The sequence below is a fragment of the Watersipora subatra genome, chromosome 6, assembly GCF_963576615.1.
Source record: "Watersipora subatra chromosome 6, tzWatSuba1.1, whole genome shotgun sequence".
NCBI lineage: Eukaryota > Metazoa > Bryozoa > Gymnolaemata > Cheilostomatida > Watersiporidae > Watersipora > Watersipora subatra.
The window spans coordinates 39240570-39268220 of record NC_088713.1 but is presented as its reverse complement, the minus strand read 5'-3'; the positions used below and the strand labels follow the sequence as shown (position 1 = coordinate 39268220).

At 34.5% G+C, this 27651-nt stretch overlaps 1 protein-coding gene across 1 annotated transcript in view; it reads right to left on the bottom strand.

Annotated features, from left to right (window-relative positions):
• Positions 1-13641: 13641 nt before the first annotated feature.
• The window catches only part of LOC137398569 (uncharacterized), a 237926-nt gene continuing 223916 nt past the window's right edge, over positions 13642-27651 (bottom strand). Inside the window, exons 6-7 of the mRNA XM_068084716.1 lie at positions 14795-14978; positions 13642-13735 (exon numbers count right to left, since the gene is read on the bottom strand). The gene's annotated coding sequence lies outside the window, so the exon portion shown is untranslated. The remainder of the gene's footprint in view (positions 13736-14794; positions 14979-27651) is intronic.

Genomic DNA, 27651 nt, shown 5'->3' with positions numbered 1-27651 from the left:
TTAAATGAATGATAAAGCGCTTGTGACAATAATGGAAGACAGAATACAGGTGAAAGGCTTCAGTTAAACATGTTCACTATGTTTCCAGGGTGCGCAGTACTGCAATACAGCCCCCTCCAAAGTCGAGGGGATTGTACGTCTCCATGCTGCGCAGTGGTTTTCAGCAAATTAGCAGAGAAGAGACATTAAATAAATTGAAGCGCCTGATGGAGAAATTGAATCGATCATGGATACCAATTATCAGAAACGGTCTTTTTATGCTTCTGTCATCATTATACTTTAATTTACAATACACATCACAAGGTTTTACAAACCTTAACACAGTTTTTACAAAGTAATATATTTTTAATAAATATTTTTTAAGTAATATATTATTTAAACGTTAATTTAGGACTTGCAACCTATTTTTCGAAAAGTGTTGGCATCGATAACAATGTCTAGGAAAGTAATCACCTCATCATCTTCGTGGGTGCAGACCATAATTAAATATTGGTGAAAGAAGATTGGAAGAATAGAAAAAAACAAGATTACCGGGATAACATTTGTAGTAGTTTATGGCCCTCGAAGAATCCGTCTCCACAGCATGAGAGCTATGCGCAGCCACTGCGCAGCCACTGCGCAGTTGCTGTTTCCTTGCTGCGAATTTGCACTGGCTTCGCACTGATCAGTGCACAGTGATTTCTGTGCGAAGACGCCGTTTCCATGATTCGGAGAGGGCGCAACTCCGAAGCACTGCGCATCATGGAAACATAGTGATTCATGAGAGGATGCGCATTGCAATCGCTGAAGCCTTTTCACCTAAACTAACAAAGCAAATACAGGCACTACCCATGTCAATCTACCAGATAAGGTTTTAATAGCCTCCGTGGAATGTCAATCGCAGGAGAAAGAATGCAATAAGAAATCACTTGGCAAAATAAAGGAAAACAAATGGCTGACTAAACACTTCAGTTCAAAACTGTAAAGAAATAATGTGCAAAGACTAAGGTTAAAGCTTTGGAGCCAAAATTCAGAGGATGCCCATGTCAATCAACCAGACACAAGCGCTATGACTTGTACAGGAAGTCAATCACAAGAAAGGTACAAGTTAACCAAAACAATTAAACAAGTTGTTCATAGTTTCAAAATTAGGTGAGATATAGACTGGTTAAAGTTACACTTGACTATAGGTACAGAAAAAAACACTATCATTACCATCGACTCTCATGATTCTGACACACTAAACTTTTGTATCAAACAGTAATGAGTATCAATGAGGTGCTAAAAAGCTCAACCTTTTGCATCTTATTATACAATTGGTTTTTGACAACCCAGTCAGTGGGAAGGGACTATCATAAAAAATGATTGATGGTTGCTCAGTTAGATATAATTACAGAACCGTGTTCGAACAAGAATGGTTCATTTTAATTAAATGGCCATTAATCACTCCATGACATTTTGAAGCCATCATATGGTTTTATTAAACTAGAGGATAAACTCCAGGTTATAGCCGGGCTTGGAGCAAACCTGTCATTATTGAACCGATTACTATTAGGCTGTGAGCACAAATGTAACTCGTCAACCATGATGAGAATGCAGTTATGTTCATCTCCTTATATATTGGTGGTGTGGTGGAAGGAACACAAAAATGTTTTTTGACAATGGAAAAGTTCCATCTTTCTTTACAAGATATAACATGGCGTCACAAAAGACTTGTTTGTAAATTGTTCTTGAAGTATCCCACAATAAAAACCTCACTTGGTTCATTATCAGTTATTGATGAACAGAAAATCTACGGTTTTATAATGCGCTAGATCAGAATAAAAATAGAACAAACTTGTTTCCCATGAATAATTTGAACAAATAGCACCATCGATAATAGTTAACTGCTTAGAATATATCAATAGTATACCATATATATACTTTATATAGATACGTAAAACTTCAGCAAGCATGTATTTAAACTGAACCTGCTTTTAAAATATTTACACACTTAACAAAAAACACTGTAGCTATTACACAATAAATTCAATTAATATAGCGCAAAGTTATTGTTTGCAACTTAAGTACAGTAAGACAATCTATTTTAGTGTCAATAGTTCATCTTGTTAGCTATCTGGCCATAGCATCAACTGCTACTCGAATTTTCCAACGCTGTCCAAATTATTTTGGTAAAAAAAGTTCCATTATGAGGGCTGTAATTGCCGGTCATATACAAGCTAAGTTTACAAGTTTTATCCAATCATGCAACTTCTACTAATGAATGGTGAAAGCCTCTTCATCTACTTAACTCAAATCTAATATTCCATTGTGATGATCAACCACAAACTGATGTTTAAATGCATACACATATATTGCCCTGCGGCGCAAGTGAATAATCTTAAGACTTAATAATAGCTGGCTAAAAATATAAATTAGCAGAACTCAGTGCTTTTACCGTTTGGTGCGCACACAAAAAAGAAGCGACAAAATGAGGATCTTTCTTTTGGCAACATGTCAAAAAGCAATTTCAGTTAATGATGGAACATAACTTCAAACTAAAGTAACTCATTTCTTGAGTAGAAGTGTCAGATTATGATGAATATTTTTTTAATTTTAGTTACTAACGAATATATGTTATACTTGAATAAAGTTATTATAGTACCATAGTTTGTTTCACAATGCCAACCCTGACTGCAAATGCAAAACAACTATTTCTGTAAGGAAGCGGAAGCAGACTCAACATATTTTTAATTTGTACGAGTAGTTGAAAGTTTGAGGTCAAAATGACAGTTATTTAAAAAAAAACGGAACTAGTTAAGTACTGTTCCAATACAGTTAAATATATAGCGTCAAGTTTGGCATCATTTTGACAATACATGATTTAATATGGGAAAAGAGTTAATACCAAAACATATAACCCGAGAGCATTCTTTCTCTGCTTTCAGTATTGTTCTGCTTGTAAGTAACAGATAGCAGAGACGCTTATAGTTTTTAAGTTCTAAGCTAATTCTATGTTAGCAACTTTATCGTGAAATTTTCCAAAATATAATCAAATTGGAGTTATATTATTATTTTCTAAAGAGTTAACATTGCTTTTTATTAGCAACAGCACAAATTTAACCTTAATCAGATCTAACCAAATACAAATAGACACTTGTTAGCAGATCAAAATTACCAAAACCACTCAGTTGTCAAAACAAATAACACTTTGGAGTTATCTTGTCTTGTTCCATAGAGTAAGCAACGCATAATAGTAGAACCAGCACAAAGTTAGCCTCAATCAGATCTAATCAAAAGCAATGAGACACTTTTTTGCGCATTCAACTTATCAAAACGACTAATGAAGTTTTCCAAAATAAATAGCACATTGGAGTTATGTTTTCTTCTTCCATAGACTTAGCATTGCTTACGAGCAGCACCAGCACAAAGTTGGCGTCAATCAGCCTAAAAGTGAATACAATGAGACAATCTTTAGCAAATCATATCTACCAAAATTAGGTATTAGACTCCATGTTAGAAAAGTTAGACTTCGTGTGGAAATATGATAAGAAAACTTCATTGGAATTTCCCAGAACTAAAATACAGAATGATACAATAGAAAGAATGTGTCGTAGTGAGTCCATAGAGCTAAGCATAGATAGGGCTATACATGCAAAATTGGCAATGACGGCTGTGATAAGATAATTGTTACACATACTGTTGGAGCAACAATAAACACAGATCTACAAATAACTCAAAAATTATAGAGACATAATGCTTTGTAACTCTTTCAACAAATAACATAATTTAAATAGGATATTCTCTTTTTAGACATTGTTCATTTCAGTTAATAATAGGACAGTTTTAACTAAAATACAAAATGTTTCATAGGGGAGATACTTGTGAAAATGCATAAGGTGTGCCAACAAAGCACAGAGAATAAGGCTGTGCACAAATATTCCTTAAAGGGTTAGGGTATAATTGGTGTGGGTGGTAGAGTGTTGGGCTACTAAGCCAAATGTCAAGAGCTCAAATTCCGTGAGAAGGAATACTTTATTTGCAATGGTAGCTTCTGACATACAGAAATATATACACACTATCATTACAGTAAAAACTCGTACTCTGGCAGACCCCATTGCCATGTAAATCATGCATGTAGAGTGTGTCAATAATGTACATAGAATAACTATACACTCAATGTTTACTATAATCAGATCCATGTCTGTTTGTCTGCAGCTGCAGTGTGGTGTAAGCAAGACTGCTTTGCTCAGGATTCGAACTATCAGCCATTCGCTTTTTAGATATATACATGTACACTAACCAATTCACCAACTGCTCCAACCTCTAGTGAAAACAACTGATCAGAGGTAGACTCCCTGCTAGTACAATAAGTTAGGAAAAACTTAGCATTGAGCTTGATTCAAACCCGCAAATGTCAGCATGGAGGACTGGCATTAACAAAAGAGCACACCGATGACCCGTTGGAGCTCCAAAAATATACATTTAGTTATTACATCAGCTAATCACTCACGGCACACCAGACTCTAAGGGTACTAGTAATTATAAACTATGGTAGGAGAATGAATGGGACAGCTCGGAGTATGACAAGTGGATATGCCAAATATCCCTGGTTTGATTGCTAAACAAACCAATCTGCTGTGCAACCTCAAAATGTGACTTTAAAGGACGAACACAGTTCTTATTATAGTAAAGGCTAATACCCTGGCAGTCCAGTGTGCCATAACAGATTTTTATGGTTGTCAAAAAAGCCAAAACTGTAAGCATGTTATAAGTATTCCAAAATTCGGAAAAGTTAATGTTTAGCCTAGGGTTTGTGTGTAAACTAAATGTTCAGTTAAGATATTGCATGGTGCAATATTTCTCACATGATTTTCTCATGGCTTCACACAGACAGATGTGGCTCTTGTTATGATAAAACCCAGCAAAAATGTGTCATATGGTGATGCTAAACTTTATAACATCTGAACTGATTAATCCAAAGACCAAGACTAGTTCTTGAATTTCAACTACCGGTAATACAAAATCTTCATAGATTTTATCAGAAAGTGTTAGTAATTTTCTCTCAATTGCAATTTTTTTTCAACATTTTAACCATGATCAAGTTTTGTCATTTTTAATTTTGAAGCTTACTGGCTGTCAGATAACCTCAAACATCAAAAACAATAAAAAAATTTGATAGTAAAAGTAGTGATGGACATTGAAGTGGGTCTACGAGTGGGTGTACCAGTGGTAGTATAATATACAAATTAGTACAGAGCACAAGTGTTAAAATGTAATGGTCAACACATGATCTTCTAATCTAATCAGTTCAATGTGTTGAATACTAAAATGTGTTTAAGGTAAAACTTGGAGTTGTCTGCACGCTAGCACAAAATGCAGTTTAACCAGCCACGAGAAGCCAACTGCCACTATTTTTTCTAGCAAATCATTTGAACGCTGAAACACTTACACGCATCTGTTAAAACCATTATGCTAAAATAATTTAATTACAAATTCTCTTTTCAGAACTTCTTTAGGAATTTGATTGTCATTTCCTTAACAAACTTGTTATTAGCTTTTTTCTGTTTTTCTAATGTACCATACTTGATTCAGTTCTCTTTTAAGGCAAGTAATACATGTATAGCAAAAGTTTACACAACAACCTTATACACAAAAAAGCTGGCCATTTACATTTGAAACACCTTAGACACAAGAAGAGCTGTTATGGGCAAGCTAGAATCTGTACAACTGATATATGAAATGAGTGCAGTCGATTTTAATATACATGTTATTCTTATAATTACACATAAAATTCACTACATATATTAGAATTGCATAACCATTGCTACCATACTAATAAAACTGTGATCAAGATAAATCATTATACATTGGAAGGACTTAGATGAGCTGGCATACCCTAGTATACCTTAGAGAGATTTACAACAGCTTGCCTTGATGACTATACAAAATCATTGACCACAGATTACAGAGTTAACAGATTCTACCATAGTTTTGCCACTATAAATTTTAGAAATCTTGCTATGATTTTGCAAAAGCCAAAAACAAGTTTTATTTTTACTCATTTTTTGCAAAGCAGTATCACTGTTTTATTTTCATTTTGGGATGAATAAAAAGAAATTTGTAAACATTGACCCATAAATATTTCTGCTAGTAAAATCTTTCAACATTTGCAACATTAGCATCAGTTGTTTCTGATGTCAATTTTGCAAATGATGTTTCTGATAACTATATTTTCCCACAACTAAACACGAGCGAAGCGATTGGTTTGGGAGATTTATGACAAATGCACATATGCACACAACTACCGAAAAGTTATCCGTTAATGGCCGTCACCAAACCCTTGTAACGAAATCCTTTCAACAAATTTAACTATTTTTCAGTGAATTCGTTTAAGTATAACAATGATACAAAACGCATATAAACCTTTTTAAATATGTTACCAAGCCTTTGAAAGGTTACCACAAATTCCTAAAACTAGCCCATCTGATTGGATTATACATAAATAGACAGGTTTTTTGGCCGAAAATCGTCATTAAAACTTGCTAAGCCTCACTTTTATCAAAGTTAAGACCGGATATTAAAACGCCGAGCGACAGAGAATAGAACGATTAAGTCGTGCGCATTTCACAAAAAAATGATTTGCATGTTTCATCAGTCTATAGCATGGTTGAAATGCCGAAGGTTTCTGTAATTGAGTTAGGAGTACTGAAATCGTTTCATTTTTGCCGATTTCAAAGTATCTGACATTTTAGACAATGTTGAGTATTTTGGTATTCTAAATGATGTCCAACGCAGTGTAAGTAAAGAAAATGACGATGATATTTTTTCTTACGGTTCTTATGAGATTATTACAATAAGTGATTATAAGTTTGGATGACTACAGAACAATGACTATGTAGTACAGAACTTCAAGAAATCTATATAAATATCACCACTCCGTAATATTGTTAGCTATGACGTTTTGAAATGTCAACAAAAATGTGCATTGGTTTTCTATTATTACTATATTATAAATATTGGTTGTTCTAATAATATCAGTGCATTTTACTTCTAATATTGGCCAATATTGCATTCTCCTATTGCAGGGGGAGAGATATAAACATATAATCTTTTCCTTTCATTATTGCTATTGGCTGTGTATAGTAACACCCACACTCAGTACATTACAGCTACCATTGCAGTTATCCTATTGCACTGCATTGCCATTTGACTGCTAATATGGCATTTCTCAACCATCAGTACCCTTTTTTTTCAATATCACTTTGGTCGTGGGCTGTATGACAATGGAATTTCTAGTATATTAAATAATGGTGGTCTGCTTATTGGTCGCACTGCAAAAAAACAGAATCTTTTAGTTTGCAGCCAGTTTCTGGAAACTAAAAACACTAGTCATACTGCTGCGTGCTGTGCAAGATCTTGTTTTTTCTGTTACTTCATATGCAGACATGGGTTGACATAAGGAGTCACACAACCATCACTATACTACAGGAAACTATGGAAACATTATTACTTGTCTGCACAGCATAGCCTTCTGGACTGGTTCACTCAGGTGTCCTACACTATCACCGTACAGAAATTTGGTATATTCACGCTATTTATAAAAGGCTTGCACACAATGTTTGGACTAGTTCCAATTTCGGTAGCCTAATTTATGTGAGGTAAAATGCTACTACTGGTGAGATGGGGATTGTAAGCCTCAAACTACTAATATATTCATCATATATTGACGCACCTCTGGTCTATGTAAGGATGATCCATAGAAGTAATAGTAGAAATCAAGGTGAATACAACCAGGCGTAGAACAGATATGAGACTAGCCTACCACTGCTCCCGTGTACCTGTAAACAAAAAACAAAGGCAATCATTGCATCATATTATTACTAAGCAATACAAAAATAATATTTCCCAAATAACATTGTTCACATTTTAAAAATTTGTAAGGAATTTAACAACACACAATATCAACCCCTGCAAGTGATTTTGACTGTAAAATTTTGCAGTACATATTCATAGTTATAGAAACTGCTAAAGGACATTAGAAAGTACAGTGGGAAATTTTAATGAAATGTCACAGGTAAAATGCTATGTGTAACAGCGAGAGAAGAGATATAAGAAAAAGAGGTGGCAATAAAATTTCCCTTCATAAATTTATCTTAGCATGAACATTTTTGTTAGAAATTGGAAGCCTACCGGGAGAATACCACCAGAAAAGCTAATATCAACAAATTTTAAAGGTATTAATTAAGAAGTAATTAATATTATACATAGTGATGAACACTGATGTACAATTACTAGGAGTGCTTGATATTTACTCCTGCTACTTTGTCATGATTGGATAGGAGATCCTAAATGAATATGTTTAATATTAACGCTGACTAGAACAAAAAGCGTGTTTAATAAAACTTGCTAGCTTGAAAACTTAACACTCTAAACAATGACTATGAGAAAATTGAAACCATTGGAGAAGCAAATATAGTTGACCGGAAAACTGAAGATCAATATTGCTAAACGACGTGGGAAGTCAGCCAAAAGGATTTACTTTTGTCATAGCTTCAAAGCAGACACTTTTGATAGCAGAAATATTTGCTTCACTCCTTTTTTCAAGCTGCTACAAAGCTACATGAGTTTAACATCTATAAAATCTACCATTAACAATTTTGGACCTGGAGTATGTTTGATGAGCAAAGGGGATAACAAGCAGGCCTGTATTCTCTGGTTGCTAGTTGAGGCTGCAAATGTTAGACGACTAATTATGAACACCTGAAGGTTTGGGGAAGCGGTGTACGCCCCCCAATGGGGTCCTTGGCAGTGTCCCGAAGCTCCGGACTTTATAAGCATCAACAACCCACAAAGTATGCATGAATGCAATTAATCGTAAGCATCAAATTCTACATAAATATATTGCTCATGGTTCATGGTAGCTAAACCTTTTTTTTATTTAACGCACTGTACAAAACTCATGATACTACACATTTCCGCAAGGGACATTGACAGAACAAGAGCTATTACTTATTTATTGCAATAGCTCTTGTCTTGACAATGTTTTCATGGCAGAAATCTTCCACAACCGATTCTGTATCTATTTCAACATCTTTATATATGTGTAATATTAGAAGATTATTTACACGAGCCTGTCCCATAGTGCTCCTCATTAATGTTTTGATTCGCTTCAATGCAGAAAAAAAATCTCTCATTCACTGCACTAGTGGCAGGCGAAACCAATACTAAATAAGTAAGCATAATAAGTGAGCAGATAAGTGTTCATCTGCTAGAGCGCAACTAGCGATGAAGCGGAGAGGCTACATAAGCGCAACTAGGGCTAGAGCGCTAATAATTAGTAGTTGAAAATTCCATGTGATTGAGCTTAGACTGAAAATCTTAGTACTCAGCCCCTAAAAAACACTATAAGGTTGAGACGGCTGAGCTGCCCAACCGCCCCAGGGAATACAGGCCTGATAACGGCAGTATGTAACTAATAACTAATACTACTATTACTGCTCAGAGCGAGAAATGAAGAAGTTGTGTACTCATGGCTTACATACAGTATGGAATAGAAACAACCCTAAAGCTGTGACCTTTAGTTAACCATGTCAGCATCTAAGAAGTCTAATTTTGTGTCTAAATTTGTGTGTTTCTATTTTAAATTATCTTCTTATAACCAATATGAAACACATTCAAAGTATGATTTTAGTGCCTAAACTTCCATGACGTTAAGGCAAATAAATAAAACTATTGTGTTGGAAGAGCATCACGAATGGAGCCGGTGCTAGCATGATTATCTGTTGCCAGGCTAAGCCGGGCCTGTCCCATATGCTCGGAGGTCTGGCAGGCAATAGAGGGCAAAGATGGCAAAGATGGCTCGGCAGTCTTTGGGTCACATTGGCAGAACGGAGAATAGAGTGTTGCTGCGGAAAGCAGAAACCGCAAAGAGGCGGAGCCAAAGGATGAGAAAATTATTAAAAGATAGATCGTTTTAGAGAAGCAGGCAAGGCGGCACAGCTCCCTGCATGCGGTAGACATTGTGTATTGATACTTGTTTATTCTTTATGTATGCATGCTTTGACCACTGTTATTATGATACAAAAATATTTATTCTATAAAAATATGTTCACGCTCTGATAACAAGTCGGTTTTCGTTATTCATTCGGCTTCAGGATAAAGCGATGGGGACAAAGTAAAACCTTTTACACTGTTGTGGAAACCAACTGCACACAGACTTTAAAATTTTACTCATTTTAAATTTTGAGTAAGCTAGTTTGAACAACTTTACTGCTATAATAGACAAGCACACAAAAGCTCTAAGAGATTGGCATTATATTATTTACACTGCTTATAAAGTTAAAACACAAAACCAGGGTTATTATTATGTTGGGAGCTTCAAATAGCGCCATATCGACTTTTATAATTGCTATACACTATATTTCCATAAATGCAGATGTTGTAGAATTGAACATGTGTGCATGTTGATATACTGTGTGATGAGTGTTTTAATGCAATTTTCAAGTCACGGATTAACATGGGTGCTTTGAAAAATAATATGAGTTATTCTACTCCAGAGGTAATAGCACAGCATTTTTATCTCGCTTAGCAGCATCTTTTCAAAATAGAAATCACTGAATTGTGAATAATCTTTAAAATCAAATAGCTTGCATATCATTAAAAAATGCTGCTTCCGTCGTTCCCAAGCATGAAGTGTTGAGAAAAAATGGTGGAGAACAAAATTGACTTGACCTGCGGATCCTTGCCGTTTTCATGTTATGAATAATAACAATGGGAAGATTACCCGATTCAAGGAGATTGATATACATGTAGATTGACATTCACTATTTTTCTATTCAACTCATTTGCAGACATAAGGGGTTAACATTCCTAGTAGCTATGCTACCAATGCAAGTTATCTCACCTTGGAAGTTTACCCATTTCATGTACAGCTGTTTCTAGGTTATAGAAAAAAATTCATGATTTTTTTGAAGTAAAGTTTTTGGCCAATCAGAAAAAAACGTACAAATATGCCTCAATGAAATCTCTGGCAAAAGTTATAACAAAAATACTAAACTCATACCGACGTTTACCTTTCAACTCCAGAAGCAAATATGCAGATTCATAAGTGGTAAAACAGTGAAAGACTGCATAAATCAAATAATAACCATATTTTTATTGTTTGAAAGTTTTCATTATCTTTTAATTTTGCTAATCTAAATCGTTTGGCTCGCATGAAAATGCACTTTTAGGTAGTCACCCGGTTAGTCAGACCAAAGCTATCATTCACTTTTGATAGAGTCACCTTGATGCTTAGAGCTGTTTATGAAGTCTGAAAAATCAATAATAGACTTATAGAACATATTATTTTTAGTTGAAACATGTTTATGACAGTTTTTTTGAGTTATGATGGCATGTAAATTTGCTATGATTTGGTTTGAAGGATGCCACTTCGTTGGACAAGTTCGAAATTGGAGTTTCATGATTTTTACATTCATGACTAGCTGTTACATATAAAAAATACTATTTATAACTTTGCATCGTATGAAGCAAAACAATAGTTTTGGCTAAATTAATCATATTTTTAACATTTTTATTGTAAAATTCTAACTTTGTTTCAGCAAGTAAAGTTTTTTCGAAATCAGAGATTTTGAAAAACTACCTCCTTTGAGAAACATGTATACATGCAAATAATATAAAGTATCTATCTTATTTTTGTATCATTTAAAAGAAAAGACTGGCAATTTTTAAAATTGATTGGCAAACTTATCTTAATTAAGTTTTTTGCAGTAGTAAGTTAAATTAGAGCACGTTTTTGAGAATTTGAGAAATGACTGATAATTGAGGTAGATCCCGTAAAAGTTAGTCAGTTGCAAATGAGTTAAAATGAATGATGTGATCAACAGAAGCTGCTGTTACCAGCTGAGACATTGTGTCTGACATTTTCATCTCAAGCCAGCTAGTGTAACTGCAGTAGTATCTATTTATAATGGCTATTGACTAAGTCAACTAGCATTTTGCCAAGAGACTCCCCCATATTTTTAAAGGGCTGTTTAGTGTTTGATATTATGGAGTAGAATATAATATAAAATATTAATGCTCAGCATCACTCATTACTTAAAAAAATTTGATATTTACAAATTTAAAAATTTAGCAATAAATATGCAATAAGAGAAATAATTAAGAAATATGATAGATAAAAAATATTCACCACCATCTATTGACCCTATCATGTGACCAGAATCTTTAATCTCCTGAAGACAAACTGTGAGTCACTAAACCTAATTCTCAGTTCGTTTGACTAGTGAACTTTTAATTAATATTTTCATGTATTATTAACTATTAATATCCCATATATATTATTTATTAAGTTTATACAATACTATCAGTAATTCCAGTGATTGCTGTAATTTTCAATCAAATCGTCCACAGCCCGCGGCCATATTTTCAACACACACTGCTATATTGCTTTCCTGACAACAATCCATGAGCAAATTCATTGAGGTCAATCTGACTTAAATCATGTGATGGCACTGTTATGAGTTTTTAATTAGATAAACTGGGTGCACAGTTTATTGAAAAAAAGTTGTGAGGTGCCTTATTGAAGTTTAGTTGGTGTGACTATTAAGAATTTTATAAGCCTCAAATCAAAAACATTTCAAAAAATGTGGAGAAACCAACTGCACCTTTGAAAAAGTTCATGTTAATGTAAAAGAAATCTCGGTAATATTAGTACCGTTTTGTAGAGAATTTTTGATTAATTAGTTTTCTGATTAGTTCATTAATATCTACCAAACGATTTTTAAGTTATGACCAGAATAATGAAATCACTCAGGCAAAAACAAAACAAAACAATAGAATTTTTTAGCTACGTAGGTTCAAACTTACTCGAGATAATCACTGTTTTTATTATGCTGATTTAAAATTGTGTGCACGTTAAGCTACCTTACAGTTTATTCAAAGGACGTTGAATAGTGTTTTGATGGAAATTTGCATGAAACAGAATAACGGACAGTGCATTGTTGATAAACATTAGAAAGCTACAACAACTTTGCCACTTATTATTGACCCCTGGGTTAATAAATAGCGGCTCATTCCCATCAGACTTATCAGCATTCTGAACAATAGCACATATGGAACTGCTCCGATCCAAAATAAAAATGACTGGAGTGTGATAATGTTTTTAGAGTGAATTAATGTGTACGGCATTGTCTTGGGAATCATTTGAAAGTACTATTTCTATCATTGGCAAATATGGAACTTTCGATAAAGATTTTCGAGTAACAATACTTGCTTGCCTTGCAGATTTCTGATTGGCACATTATAGAGACATAGTGATTGAACTCAAATGATAGTATTTTGGTAACATAGAACAACTGAATTCTCATTCATTGTATACAAATATTCAATACACTAAGTACCATTAGGTGAATGCACACAAGTACATACAATACCAAGCCTCTTACTAAGTGAGCTAGTACCAAGTGTGCTATGTAATAATAGCAAACCATGTCTAAGCCCCCTATATGATATAATCTGGCACTAACCAAGTCATGTGCTGTCATACACCAGTTTCCTACACACACTAGTAAAATAATATTAACATCATTTCTTTTGTAATCATATTACATTAATCGTGTTATAGATGGAGTACAGACTATCCATTATTCTCATAACACCCTCCACCAACTGCTGACTAACCTTTACAAATGAAGTTAATTTCCTATCTTTCCATCATTGTCATGGGTTATAGATATCTTTGATTGAACAGCAACTTGTTGGAACTCTACATAGGCTGTCAAAATTGAAAATCGAGAAAACAAGTTTGCCTTGGAAGAGATGCCCTTGCATGTTAATTTAAATTTCACAAAAGTGATTTAATGTGTTTAAGAAGTTTTCTATATCGATTGCAATGGTGATCTTTTTATCTTGTTATATTTTTTTTCTTGTCTATTTGGTAGACTCGCTTTTGGGTCAAGGTCAATTTTCAATTCATGCAGTCAAATAATTGCACTAACTAAGCCAGGATTTCTGATCGTAATTGATCGTACTGCTGATTTTTGCCCACCACTGGTGATAGATTAGCTTTGTATTATAGATTCAGATCAATCAGGATCAATCATTATTGATTCAGATCAGTCGTTTCGACAGATTCAGGTTCACGATGGGCACACTCACTTAGCAAAGCAAAATATGCTTGAATGCTTTCGGAATTTACCATTTTTGGGATTTGGAAGAAAAGCCACTCCGAATTCATTCGAAGAATGGAAACATGTGGTGTGAGTCTTGGCTTTCAACTTCATGCACCACACAAAAATAAAATATAATAAATAGCAGAGATACTTATAGTTTCCACGTTCTACGCTATTTCAAAGTTACTAACTTTATCGTGAAATTTTCTAAAATAATAGCACATTGAAGTTATCTTATCTTTTTCCATAAAATTAGCATTGCTTCCTAGTAGCACCAGCAGAAAATTCGCTTTAATTAATCAGATCTTAGCAAATCCAAAAAACACTCGCTAGCAGATCAACTTCGCCAAAATCACACAGTTTTCAAAATGAATAACACGTTGGATTATTTTTCTCTTGTTTCATAGAGTTAGCATTGCCTACTAGAAGCACCAGCACAAAGTTAGCCTCAATCAAATCTAAAAAAATACAATGAGACAATATTTTGCTCATCAAACTTATCAAAACCACTCATGAAGTTTTCCAAAAGAAATAGCACAATGGAGATATTTTTTTCTTCTTCCATAGAGTTAGCATTGCTCACTAGTACCACTAGCACAAAGTTGGTTTCTATTAGCCTAAATGTGAATACAATGAGACACTCTTCAGCAGATCATACTTACCAAAATGAGGTCTTAATAATAAATGAAGTGAATGTGTGGCTGGTCCTTTATCCCCAAATGTACTCGACAAACTCAAATAAGTTTCCAAATGGCACGTTGTCGATGTAGAGAAATCTTTTAATAATTTTGTTCAGCATCATACTGTATTTTTCATGTTTCCAACTTGTTGTCCAATCATGTCCCACTACAAGCCAAACAAAACCTACAGTATGACATTTCAGTTTCTTGTCAAAACGGAATCAGTAGTACGCAGTTAGACTCATTAGACTCTAATTCACAGGAAAAACCTTGAAATTATTTTCTGTTTTTATTTTGTTTGATATTAACCAGAAAACTTGTAGGTTTTCTCAGGTAAACTCATAGCAATTGTTTAGCACACGTGGATATTTCAGCTAGGCTACCCTGCCTAGTGTGATTGCATAACAAAGACATTTTTATGTTATAAAATTAAATTTAAAAGACCGAAGCAAAGCGATTTTAGCTCATGGTTCTACATTTACAACCAAATTGTTGGAAACTTATAATGAAATCATCTAATGTTCAATTCATTGCATCCAACGATTGCATTTTGGAGAACAAATTGAGAATATCTTTTCATGATAAATATAATTTCTAGCTTAGTTGGGTGACTTAAAGTTTAGTAGTTGCCTTGTCCATGAAAAAGCAATTTCACAAAACATCAAAGATTCTAGAAGATCTAGAAGCATGGAACACATTAGAGTAAAATTAAGATAAACTTGCCATACACTCACACGCACGCACACACACAGAAAGCACAGATTATATGAGGGTGAAAATTGGCAAAAAGCGGCAAATAATGTGGAAAGACATTACAACCACACAAATTAACAAACACGCACATGCACACGCACACGCACCCACACACACATGTACATACAAACAAAAACATGTACAGCTCAAACACGTAAACACACAATTCTGCATGTGCGTGCCCACGCGCACGGATGCATAAACGCACCTGCATATATGTGCACATATACACACATCTAAACTCATAAACACACACACATACACACGCACAAACATACACACGCACACACGCACCCATACATACACACACATACACACACACATATATACACACACATACACACACACATACACACGCATATACACACACATATACACACACATACACACACATACATACACACACCCACAACCTCACCAGCACTTACACACACCTACACACACACGCACACACGCACGCACACTTGCACGCACACACATACACACGCATATATACACACACACCCACATACACGCACACACCCACACACACACACACGCACACGCGCACACACACGCACACACACACATACAGACACACACCTACATATGCACGTATACACACACGTACACACACAATAACAATAAGAAAGTGGGTTTTATTAGTAAAGATTAATTTTCTGTAGCAATGAAACATCTTTATATCAGATTTTTTCCTTATGGAAAGAAAAGATAAACCGCAGTGAAAATTCAAACTACTGACCTAAGATTTTGTACCTACTATTTTTGTGTAGCTTGTCAACAATACATCATCCGACTTAAGCTTGTAGCATTTTAACTCCTCATAAAACACACCAGCATCGACAATCATGGCTGGGATCTTTACAGAGCCATCCTCACTGGTGATGTACTGGTTGATTGTCCTGCCACTTCTAAGATGTGCTGGCACTTCTATTTCTTCTTTTAAAATCTTTAAATGACACAATCGAGTGAAGGTTATGACTAGAATATCAGATGTAATTTTGAAGTGTTGTAAATACAGTGAAACCCGGATAACTCGCCCTCGGATAGCTCGACCGCATGGTTAACTCGAGCGGATTTGTTTGGTCGGTTCCCACTCAATGATAAATTGCTTTAGATAACTCAACCTTAACATTGCTAACTCAAATAGTTTTATGCCCAACGGCTACCAAGAGGGTTTTTATCCATTTAGAATATCACTTTATTTCTAGCCATAAAGATAAACATCAACTTTTAGTAGTTCTTAGGCATCATTGTTAACACTATCGACAAAATATTTTTTTAACGACTTTTCTAAAGGTGTGCATAAAAATAAAATTTTAAAAAACATCCGCTTGGGGATAGCCCTTTATAAGCAAGGAGAAGCGAGGTAACCGTACGATAAACTTAAAGGAAAATCGACAAAACTGATTTTTTGTTAAAACGCCCAAAAGAAAAATATGTCTTTTTTTCTGAGCGTTTCAACGGCGATCAGGTTTTGCCTATTTTAATCTGAAAACATGCTGATGGTCACATCACCTAAAACAAACAAACAAAAAAATCTCAAGTTTTAGGAAAATATTTATACTTTCTGATACAACTCGTTAAAACATTACGCGAGAGGCCCTTTAACTTTCAACAAGGAATCAATGCTTTTGATTTATATATTGTTTGTGCATGTACTGATAAATACATGCACTTGAAACAGTGTTCTCATGAACTTGAACGCTGTGATAACTCGAACACTTTCTCTCAGTCATGTGAACGTCAAGCTAGCCGAGTTTCACTGTAGTTAGTTTTGAATTGATCTGCAAAAACAGACTTTCTAAGTACAAACTTAGTTTTGAATAAACTTGATTCTTGAAGAGACGTTCAAATAGCTTCTTATTGTTTTGTGGTAAAGTTTAACTTATTTAGATATTCAATATGCGCCATTAGCTTACCTATTAACAATGCAAACAAAGTGAATGTTCTAGTAAAAACAATAACTAGCATTTAGCAAACCAGAATTAGCAACTGCCAAATGGCAAGTAAATTTTTGCATTTAGCACAGCGCAGCGAGCAACTATCAAATAAAATTGACAAAATGTTTTGGCAAATTAACTTACGGACAACTAGCAAATTCAAGCTATCAACTAAAAACTGGCAAATAGCAAATATAACTGGGTAACTAACAACTGGCTAAAAGACTATGAATAGTTCTATGATTAAAACTCTGAAGCTAGAAGACAATGAAACGTTCTATAATTAAAACGTGAGAGCTAAATGGCAATGGATTCGTCGTTGATTGAAACCTTAAAAACTATGATCAGATTTAAGTCTGTAAATCAAGCATATAATAACCAACCAGTAATAAAAGTGTGACTTTAACATGCAGCCATACTTACTGTAAGTGATAGTAGTGGTAGACATGGAACGGAGCTCAGGAGTGGATGTAATAGTGCTAGAAGAATCTGCAAAATAGTACATAGCACAAGTGGTTAAAATCTAATCTTCAACGCATCGCTATCCAATCTAATCAATTCAATGCGTATAATAGCAGACTAAGTTAAAGATCAACTTGGAGTTGTCTACATGCTTTCCGCAATCAAGTCCTGACCAGCCAAGAAAAGACAACTCCCACTATTCTCAAATGCAACACATCCGAATGCTATGACAAATACACACTTCTTTAAAATCATGATGCTGAAACATGTTAATTTGAAGTCCTCTCCGCGGAACTTCTGAAGGAAATTGATGCCCATTTCCTTAACAATCCTGTTATTCGCTTTTTCTGTTTTTAATGCACCATGCCATTCAGTTCTCTTCCAAAGGAAGTAATATAGCATAGGTTTACACAACAACCAAATACACAAAAATTTGCCATTTACATTAGAAAACCCTAGAATCAAGAAAAGCTGTTATGGGCACGCTAGAATCTGTACAACTGATATATGAAATGAGTGCAGTCGACTTTAATATACATGCTATTAATATAATTACACATAAAAGTAACAAAATTTAAAATTTCATAGGAGTTACAGCCATACTAATTACACTGTGATCAGGATACATAATTACACATTGGGTGGTTTTAGATGAGCCAGCATACCCTAGCGTACCCTAGAGAGATTTATAAAACAAATAGATTTCAGGATAAACAAAAATAAAAATTGTAAACATAGACCTACAGATATTTCTGCTAGTAAAATCTTTCCACATTCGCAACATGCAACATTAGCATCAGACATTGTTGATAGCTATATTTTATATTAGATAATGGTGGTTTGTTTAATGGTCAGTCTGCAAAAACAGCATTTTTTTAGTTTTCATCCAGTTTTAGGAAACTAAAAAAACTAGTCACACTTCTGAGTGCTGTGCAAGGTCTTTTATTCTGTTACTTCATATGCAGACATGGGTTGACATAAGGATATACAAAAACATCACTATATTACAGCCCTCTATGGATACATGATTCGCTTGTCTGCACAGCATAGTGTTTCTGCACTGGCTCACCCTGGTGTCCTACACTATCACCATATAGAAATTTAGTAAATTATTCATCCTAGGCTATGGGGTAAATGGCTACTACTTGTAAGTTAAGGAGTGTAAGCCTCAAACTACTAATATATCCATGAGATCTTGACTCACCTCAGTCTATGTAGGATGATCCATAGAAGTAATCACAGAAATCTAGGAGATTACAACCAGATGTAGAACAGAGATGAGACATTCCTACCACTGCTTGTGTGTCTGTGAACAAGGAACATAGGCAATCACTGCATCATCTTATCACTGAGTGATTCAAAAGAATAATTCACAAATAATAATGTTTACATTTCACAAATATCTAAGAAATTCAACAACATACTATATCAACCATGCAAATGAGTTTGACTGTATAATTTTGCAGTACATGATCATATTTATAGAAACTGCTAAAGGACTTTTGAAAGTACAGTGGGACAATTTCCTAGGTAAAATGCAATGTGTAACCACGAGAGAAGAGATATTTGAAAGAGAGGTGGCAATAAAGTTTCCTGTTATATATTTATCTTAGCATAAACATTTTTGCTAGAAATTAGACGTCTACCAGCAGAATACCACCAGACAAGCTAATATCAACAAAGTTTAAAGATATTAATTAACAAGTATTTATTGTTATACATAGTGATGAACACTGGTGTACAATTACTAGGAGTGCTTGATATTTACTCCTACTGCTATGTCATGATTGGATAGTAGATCCTAAATGAATATGTTTACAATTAACGCTGAATAGAACAAAAAGCGTTTTTAATAAATCTTGCTAGCTTGAATCTCGGTACTTTAGACAACGTCTATGACAAAATTGAAACCATTGTAGAAGCATATATAATTGACCGGAAAGCTGAAAATCAATATTTGTAAACAAGGAGGGAAGTCAGCCAATGGTATATACTTTTTCCATGGCTTTAAAGCAAACTATTTTGATAGCAGAAATATTTGCTTCATTCCTTTTCTCAAGCTGCTACAAAGATACATAAGTTTAACATCTATAAAATCTACCATTCACCATTTTGGACCTAGAGTATGTTTGATGAGCAAAGGGGATAACAAGCAGGCTTGTATTCCCTGGTTGCTAGTTGAGGCTGCAAATGTTAGACGGCTAGTTATGAACCCCTGAAGGTTTTGGAGAGTGGTGTATGCCCCCCAATGGGGTTCAGGGCAGTGCCCCGAAGCTCTGGATTTTTCAAGCATAAACAGTCCGCAAAGTATGCATAAATGCAATCAATCATAAACATCAAAATCTACATAAATTAACGCTTGTGGTACATGGCAGTTAAACCTTTTTTTATTTAGCGAGCAGTACAAAACTGATAACACATCCAATTTCTTCTAGGGACGCTGACAGACAAGAGCTATTACTTTATATTGCAATAGCTCTTGTTTTGTCAATGTGTCCATGGCAGAGATCTTTCACAACTGATTATGTATCTATTTCAACAACTTTGTATAGCCTATGTGTGATATTAGAAGACCATTTAGACCAGCCTGTCCCTTTGCGCTCCTCATTGATGTTTTGATTCGCTTGATGCAGAAAAGAACTCCAATGCACTGCATTAGTGGCAGGCAAAACCAATGCTAGATAAGTGAGCCTCTCCGCTTCATTGCGCTCGAGCGCAACTAGCAACGAAGCGAAGAAGCGGCTACATAAGTGCTCTAGCGTTAGTTGCGCTAGAGCTAGACTTAATGAGCTTAGACTGCAATTCTTAATACTCAGGCCTGATCCAGTAAAAAGTTGGGTGGCTCTACCACCCAGCCGCCTCAGAGAATATGGGCCTGATGATAACATTATGTAACTAATAACTAATACTACCATTACTGCTCAGAGCAAGAAATGAAGAAGTTGTGTGCTCCTGGCTTACATAAAGCATTTAAAAGAAACAACTCTAAAGGTGCGACCTTTAGTTAATCATGACACCATGTAAGAAGTCTATATTAGTGTGTTTCTATCTTAAGGTCTCTTCTTATAACCAATATCAAACACATTCCAAGTATGATAGATAGTCCATGACGTCAAGGTAATTAAACAAAACTATGTTGTAGAAACCAATTCCAGTCAGATTTAAAATTTCTAAATTTAAATTTGTGAGTAAATCAGTTTGAACACTTGTAATGCTATAGTAGACAAGCATACAAAACCTGTTAGGAATTGACGGTATTTTATCTGCTTATGAAGTGAAAGTCACTAGGAATGGGTTATTATTATGTTTGGAGCTTCAAGTAGTCTCATATCGACTTTTGAATGACTATACAATATATTTCCATAAATGCAGATGATGCAGATTTGAAACTATGCGCTTGTTGAGTTCCTGAAGGATGAATGTTTCAATGAAATTTCCAAGTCGCAAGTTAAAGTTGGTGCTTCGGTAAAAACTGAGTAATTCTATCAATACCTGGGCTCATAGCAGAGCACTATTATCTTACTTAGCATCACTATTTCAAAATAGAAATTACAGAAATGTGAATAACCTTTAAAATAGATTAGCATCTGCAAATGTTGCTTCCATCTTTTGCCAGCATGAAACATTGAGTAAAAAATGCAAAGAATTAAATTGACTTGACCTGCGGATCTTTGCCGTTTATATTATGCAAATAATATCAATGGAAAGATTACCCGATTCAAGGAGATTGATATACATGTAGATTGACATCCACTATTTTTCTACTCAACTCATTTGCAACTATCAGGACCTAACTTTGCTCGTAGTTAGGCTACCAAAGCTAGTTACTTTGCCTTGAAAATTTACCCATTCCACGTACAATTGTTTCTAAGTTATAGAAGAAAACCTATGACTAAGTGTGAAGTAAAATTTCTGAACAATAAAAAAAAACTTACAATATTGCCTCCATGATGTCTCTGGCAAAAGTTATAACCAAAATTCTAAACCCATACCGACGTCTACCTAAACAGGAAATCATCATGTCGACTTTCATTTTTACCGAAAGCGATCCAATGTTTTTCAACTTCATAAGTAAATATGTAGATTCAGAAGTGGTAAAACAGTGAAAGACTGCATAAATCAAATAAAAACAATATTTTTAGTGTTGGAAATGTATCATTAACTTTTAATTTTTCCAATCTGAATCGTTATGCTCAAATGGAAATGAGTTTTTTCGGTAGTAACCCGTAGTCAGGCTAAAGTTACCATTCACCTTTGATAAGGTCATATCAATTATTAGAGCAGTCTATGAAGTCTGAGAAATGAAGAATAGACTTATTGAACATATTCCTAATTGTTGAAACATGTTTATGACAGTTTATTTGAGTTATATTGGCATGTAAATTTGCTATGTTTTGGTTTGAAGCATGCCACTTGGCAGGACAAGTTCGAAATTGGAGTTTCATGATTTTTACGATCATAACTAACTGTTATAAATAAAAAATATTATTTTATAACTTTGTATCGCATGTAGCAAAACAATAATTCTAGCTAAATTACTCGTATGTTTACTATTAATATCGTGAAATTTTAACTTTGTTTCAGCAAGTAAAGGTTTTCGAAAATCAGAAACTATCTAATACTGCCTTCTTTGAAACACATGCCTACATGTAAGTAATATGGAGTTGCCGTTTGATTTTTATACCATTTAAAAGAGGAGAGTGGCAGTTTTGAAAAGTGAATGGGAAACTTATTTCAATTTAGTTTTTTTGCAGTAGTACGTTAAATTATAGTATTTTTTGAGAAATAACTGGTAATTGAGGTAGATCCCGTGAAAGTTAGTCTGTTGCAAATGAGTTAAAATGCTTGCTGTGATCAACAGAAGGTTCTGTTACCAGATGAGACATTGTGTCTGACAAGATGTCTTCTCAAGCCAGCTAATTCTACTATAACAGTAACTATTCCTAATGGCTGCTGACCAACTAGCTTAATTGTCATGCAGCCAAAGGACTAGCCTGGATTTTTTGGAGAGTTGTCTACTGTTATAGTAAAATATAAAATGGCAAAGTGAATAGCACAGTGAACATTTTCAATCCATCTTCATATATTATAATTTATTAATATCCCATATGTATTACTTTTTGAGTTTAACTATTTCATGAGTTTATATAATACTACCAAGAAGGCAAGCGTTGCCTGTGATTACTGTAATGTTCAATCAGATAGCCTGCAGCATGCAGGCAGATTTTCAACACACATTGCTATATTGCTTTCCAGACAACAATCTATGAGTATATTCATTGAAATCATTGATCCTTAAAAAGCGAGGGTACTTTTATGAGTTTCTAATCTGATACGTCGGTACACAATATATTGAAAACAAAAGTTCTAAGGTGCCCTGTTGAGTTTTAGATGGTATGGCTATTAAGGCCTTTACAAGTTGGGAGTTATGAGGCTAGCACTAGCGTCACATTCAAAAATATATTCAAAAATGTGGAGAAACCAACTGGACCTTTGAAAAATCAATATTAATGTAAATGCAATCATGGTAATATTAGTATCATTTTAGAGAGGAATTTTGACTGATTGCTTTTCTGATTAGTTGATTAACCTCAAACAAATGATTTTTGAGTTATGACCAAAATAACGACCACAAAGTGTAATGACCATTTCTATGAAATGAATTCACTCACAAAAAGAGAAACTCTAAAAATATACTTTCTTAACTACTTAGGTTCAAGCATACTGGAGATAATCACTGTTTTAATGTTGCTGATTTGGAGTTGTGCGCACGTTGAGCTAACTTATTATTCGATGGACATTGAACGGTGTTTGAATAGACATTTGCATGAATCGGATTAACGCCAGTGCATTGTTGATAAACATGAGAAAGCTACAAGAACTGTGCTGCTAATTATTGACACCTAGGTCAATAACTAGCAGCACAATCTCATCAGACCTAGCAGCATTCTGAACATTAGCACATTTAGGACTGCTCCAATCAAAATAATGTCTGAAGTTTGAAAATGTTTACAATAGAATAGCGTGTGGGGCATCGTCTTGTGAATCATTTGGAAGTACTAATTCCATCATTTACAAATATGACATAAGATAAAGATTTTCAAGTAACCAAACTGGATTGACTTCCAGATTTTAGTCAGGTCCACCTCTCAGATGATTAACTGATTGGCCCATTATGGAAACATAATGATTGAACTCACATGATAAGATTTTTGGCAACAGAAAGCAACTGATTTCTCAGTCATTGTATACAAACATCCAATACACTGAATACGTAATAATATAAGAATTAGTATATTAATTAATATTATTAATTATTATATTATTTATATATTTATTTATAATTATTATATTATTATAATTATTAATTAATAGTAATATATAGAATAAGTAAATGCACACAAGTATATACAATACCAATCCTCACACTAAGTGAGTCATGTACCAAGTATGCTATGTAACAATAGTAAAGCATGTCCAGACCTTGTAAAGGATATGGTCTGACACTTACAAAGTCCTGTGCTGTCATACACCAGTTTTCCTACACACTAGTAAATTCATATTAACATCATTTCTTTGGTAATCATGTTTGGTTAATCATGTTATAGGTGGAGTACAAACTAACCATTATTCTCATAACACAGTGCAACAACTGTCGACTAACCTGTAAAGCTTACATTTATATCGTATCTCTTCGTCATCATCATGGTTTATAGATATCTTTGTTTTAAAAGCAACTTGTTGGAACTTCACATAACCTATCAATATTGAAAGAGACAAATTCAGCAGACGAGAAGAGCATGTCTGAAAAATGAAATAGAAACACAAAAAATATTATTTTAACACAGTGTGAATTTACTTGTGAATCACTTGGAAGTACTATTTCCATCATTTGCAAATATGAAACAATCAATAAAGATTTTCGAGTAATAAAAATTGCTTGCCATGCAGATTTATGATTGGTACATCATATAAACATAGTGGTTGAACTCACATGATATGATTTTGGCCACCGACAGCCACTGAATTCCAGTCATTGTATACAAACATCCAACACACTAAATACTAAGTGAATGCACACAAGTACATGCGATACCAATCCTCACAGTAAGTGAGTTAGTACCAAGTATGCTATGTAACAACAGTAAAGCATGTCCAAACCCTCTATAGGATATGGTCTGACACTAACCAAGTCATGTGCTGTCACACACTGCTTCTTTACACACACTAGTAAAATCATATTAACATCCTTTCTTTGGTAACTATTTTAGCTTAATCATGTTATAGACGAGTACAAGCTAACCATTATTCTCCTAACACCCTCCATCAACTACTGACTAACCTCTCCATATGATGTTAGTATCATATCTCTCTGTCATTATCATGGTTTATAAATCTTTTTGATTGTACATTAACTTGTTTGAACTCAACGTAGGCTGTCAACATTGAAAGAAGCAACTTCAGCAGACAAGAAGAGCACATCTGCAAAGATGAAATAGAAAAACTATAAATATTATTTTAACACATTGTGATTATAGATTTACTAGTGATAGGAACAAATGTGTAATAAACAGGCTAATAATACCTGTTAGGAATTAGTCATCCTAGTCTATTTATAGACCATTAGTGAACAGCCAGGACAGGTTAAAAACTAAGATCATTACACAGATTGGGCAGAATGTTTGCTTATGGATTGCCAGAGCAGAAATATCAGAAACCATTTAAATGGAACTATCACGCTTTAAAAAAGATTAAGAGTACAGGCCTCACAAACTAAGAACAAATTATTAGTTTTAGCCTTAGTTGAGTTGGTGCATGATGATACACAATATACGAGTTGGGTAAGGTCTGGTGACATTCATACACGAGTTACATGACATGCATCAGCAAAAGCTATGACCCAGGACTCAAGGTCATTGATAGAGCAACAATCGTGTTGGTCACATATTATTGAGAGCAGTGCTAGAAGATAGCTATAAATGCAGGTAAACCTAAACGAATGTTTTTGCACACCCTATTCAATGATATAGGGCGTTTTTGACATGTTCTCAAGTGTACCTCGTAAAGTACCAGTAGGGAATCAAACAAGGGCCCAACTCACAACCAGTATCATGACTAAGACTGGAAAGGTTCTGGAAGAGTCCAAACTCTAAAATTGCTATGCATGAATTACAATTTCTGAATTTACTAGTACTAACTTTTTGTTGTACTAACGTCGATGCTGGGGTAAATTCATTTGTTTGTTCCACAGTTATGTACATGACTGTAGGTGTCTACTTAACAACTTACAGAATGGCAAATGTTAAGTTTGTAACAAGGTTATGAGTTATTAATAATATTGAAACTAATTGACAAGAGTTATTAGTTGTGAGCGAGCACAACAAAGACCTCTAGTACTTTAGCCATAACAATGACATATTGTGCTCTAGTCATAACAATGACTTATATTGTTCTACCCATCACCATGATATTCAGTGTTTCATTCAAAACAAATACCTATAGTGCTCCACCCACAACAATGACCTCTAGAAGTCTGCTCATAACAATGACCTCTACTGCTCCACCCATAACAATTACATCTAGTGATCTAGCCATTACCATGATCGTTAATATCCAATCCATACAAAGTATTAATACTCACCATCATTTTGTAGTTAAAAAAATCTTTGGTTTCCAAGTTATAAAAATTTAGCAATAATATACAACAGCAGAAATAAATAAGAAATGTGTGAGAGATAAAAATTTCACTACATTCCATTCACCCTCTTCCTTGATCAACATCCTCGATCTCTTGCAGAAAAACGGAAAGTGACTAAACCTGAAGTTCGGTTGAAGTGAATAGTGAGCTTCTAGGTACTAATTTCATATATCTTATTTGTTATTTTATTAGTACATGTACATCATATATATTATTCCATAATTTAATATAGCACTAGGTGCACAATAAGTCACTATAACCTTGTAAACAACCAAGACTTCACAGCATAAATATTTTTGAATAGTCTACAATTACCAGCATGAAACAGGTTATTGCTGTGACACATGTGCCAGGGTTGAGACATACCTTGATGGAGAATGATGTCATCGGCTGAAACTTGAAACTTCTAAACCGCCTTTTAAGTGATTCTGTGTGGTCTCAGCCAGACACCCATTATTGGGTGTTACCAGACTGCAATACCAATTGACACCCATTGACTTGTAGGCACTAGAGTTGACATATAGCTATATTTGGTAGCGCGGGACATAATTTTAGATGAAGTACTGCAACAACCCAACTAGCTGCTACTAGCACATCTTGTCGTGGTATTCATCCACTCTAGGGTATGGATATGTTAGCCAATGGTCATGCCAACAGATTCATAACAAGCGAAGATTTGTGAAGACCTCGAAATGTGTTTGAATAAATCTGCATTGGATTTTTAACCTTTTTATAGTACTGGCAGTTGGTTGTTGTCATTGGGTTCTACTAGGCAAATCATGAGCTTTAATTACTGCTAATTAGGTTTTCTTTAAATTTACCATTGTATCAATAAATCACCGCTCATTTATAATAGCAATTTTCTATTACAGAAGATCTCTTCTTTGGGAATTGCAGCTAAAATTTAATCCCAATGCGACAGGATTGCTTGCTTTGTATTTCCGAAAGTGTACAGAAGGTTACCAACATCTAGTTTAGCATAC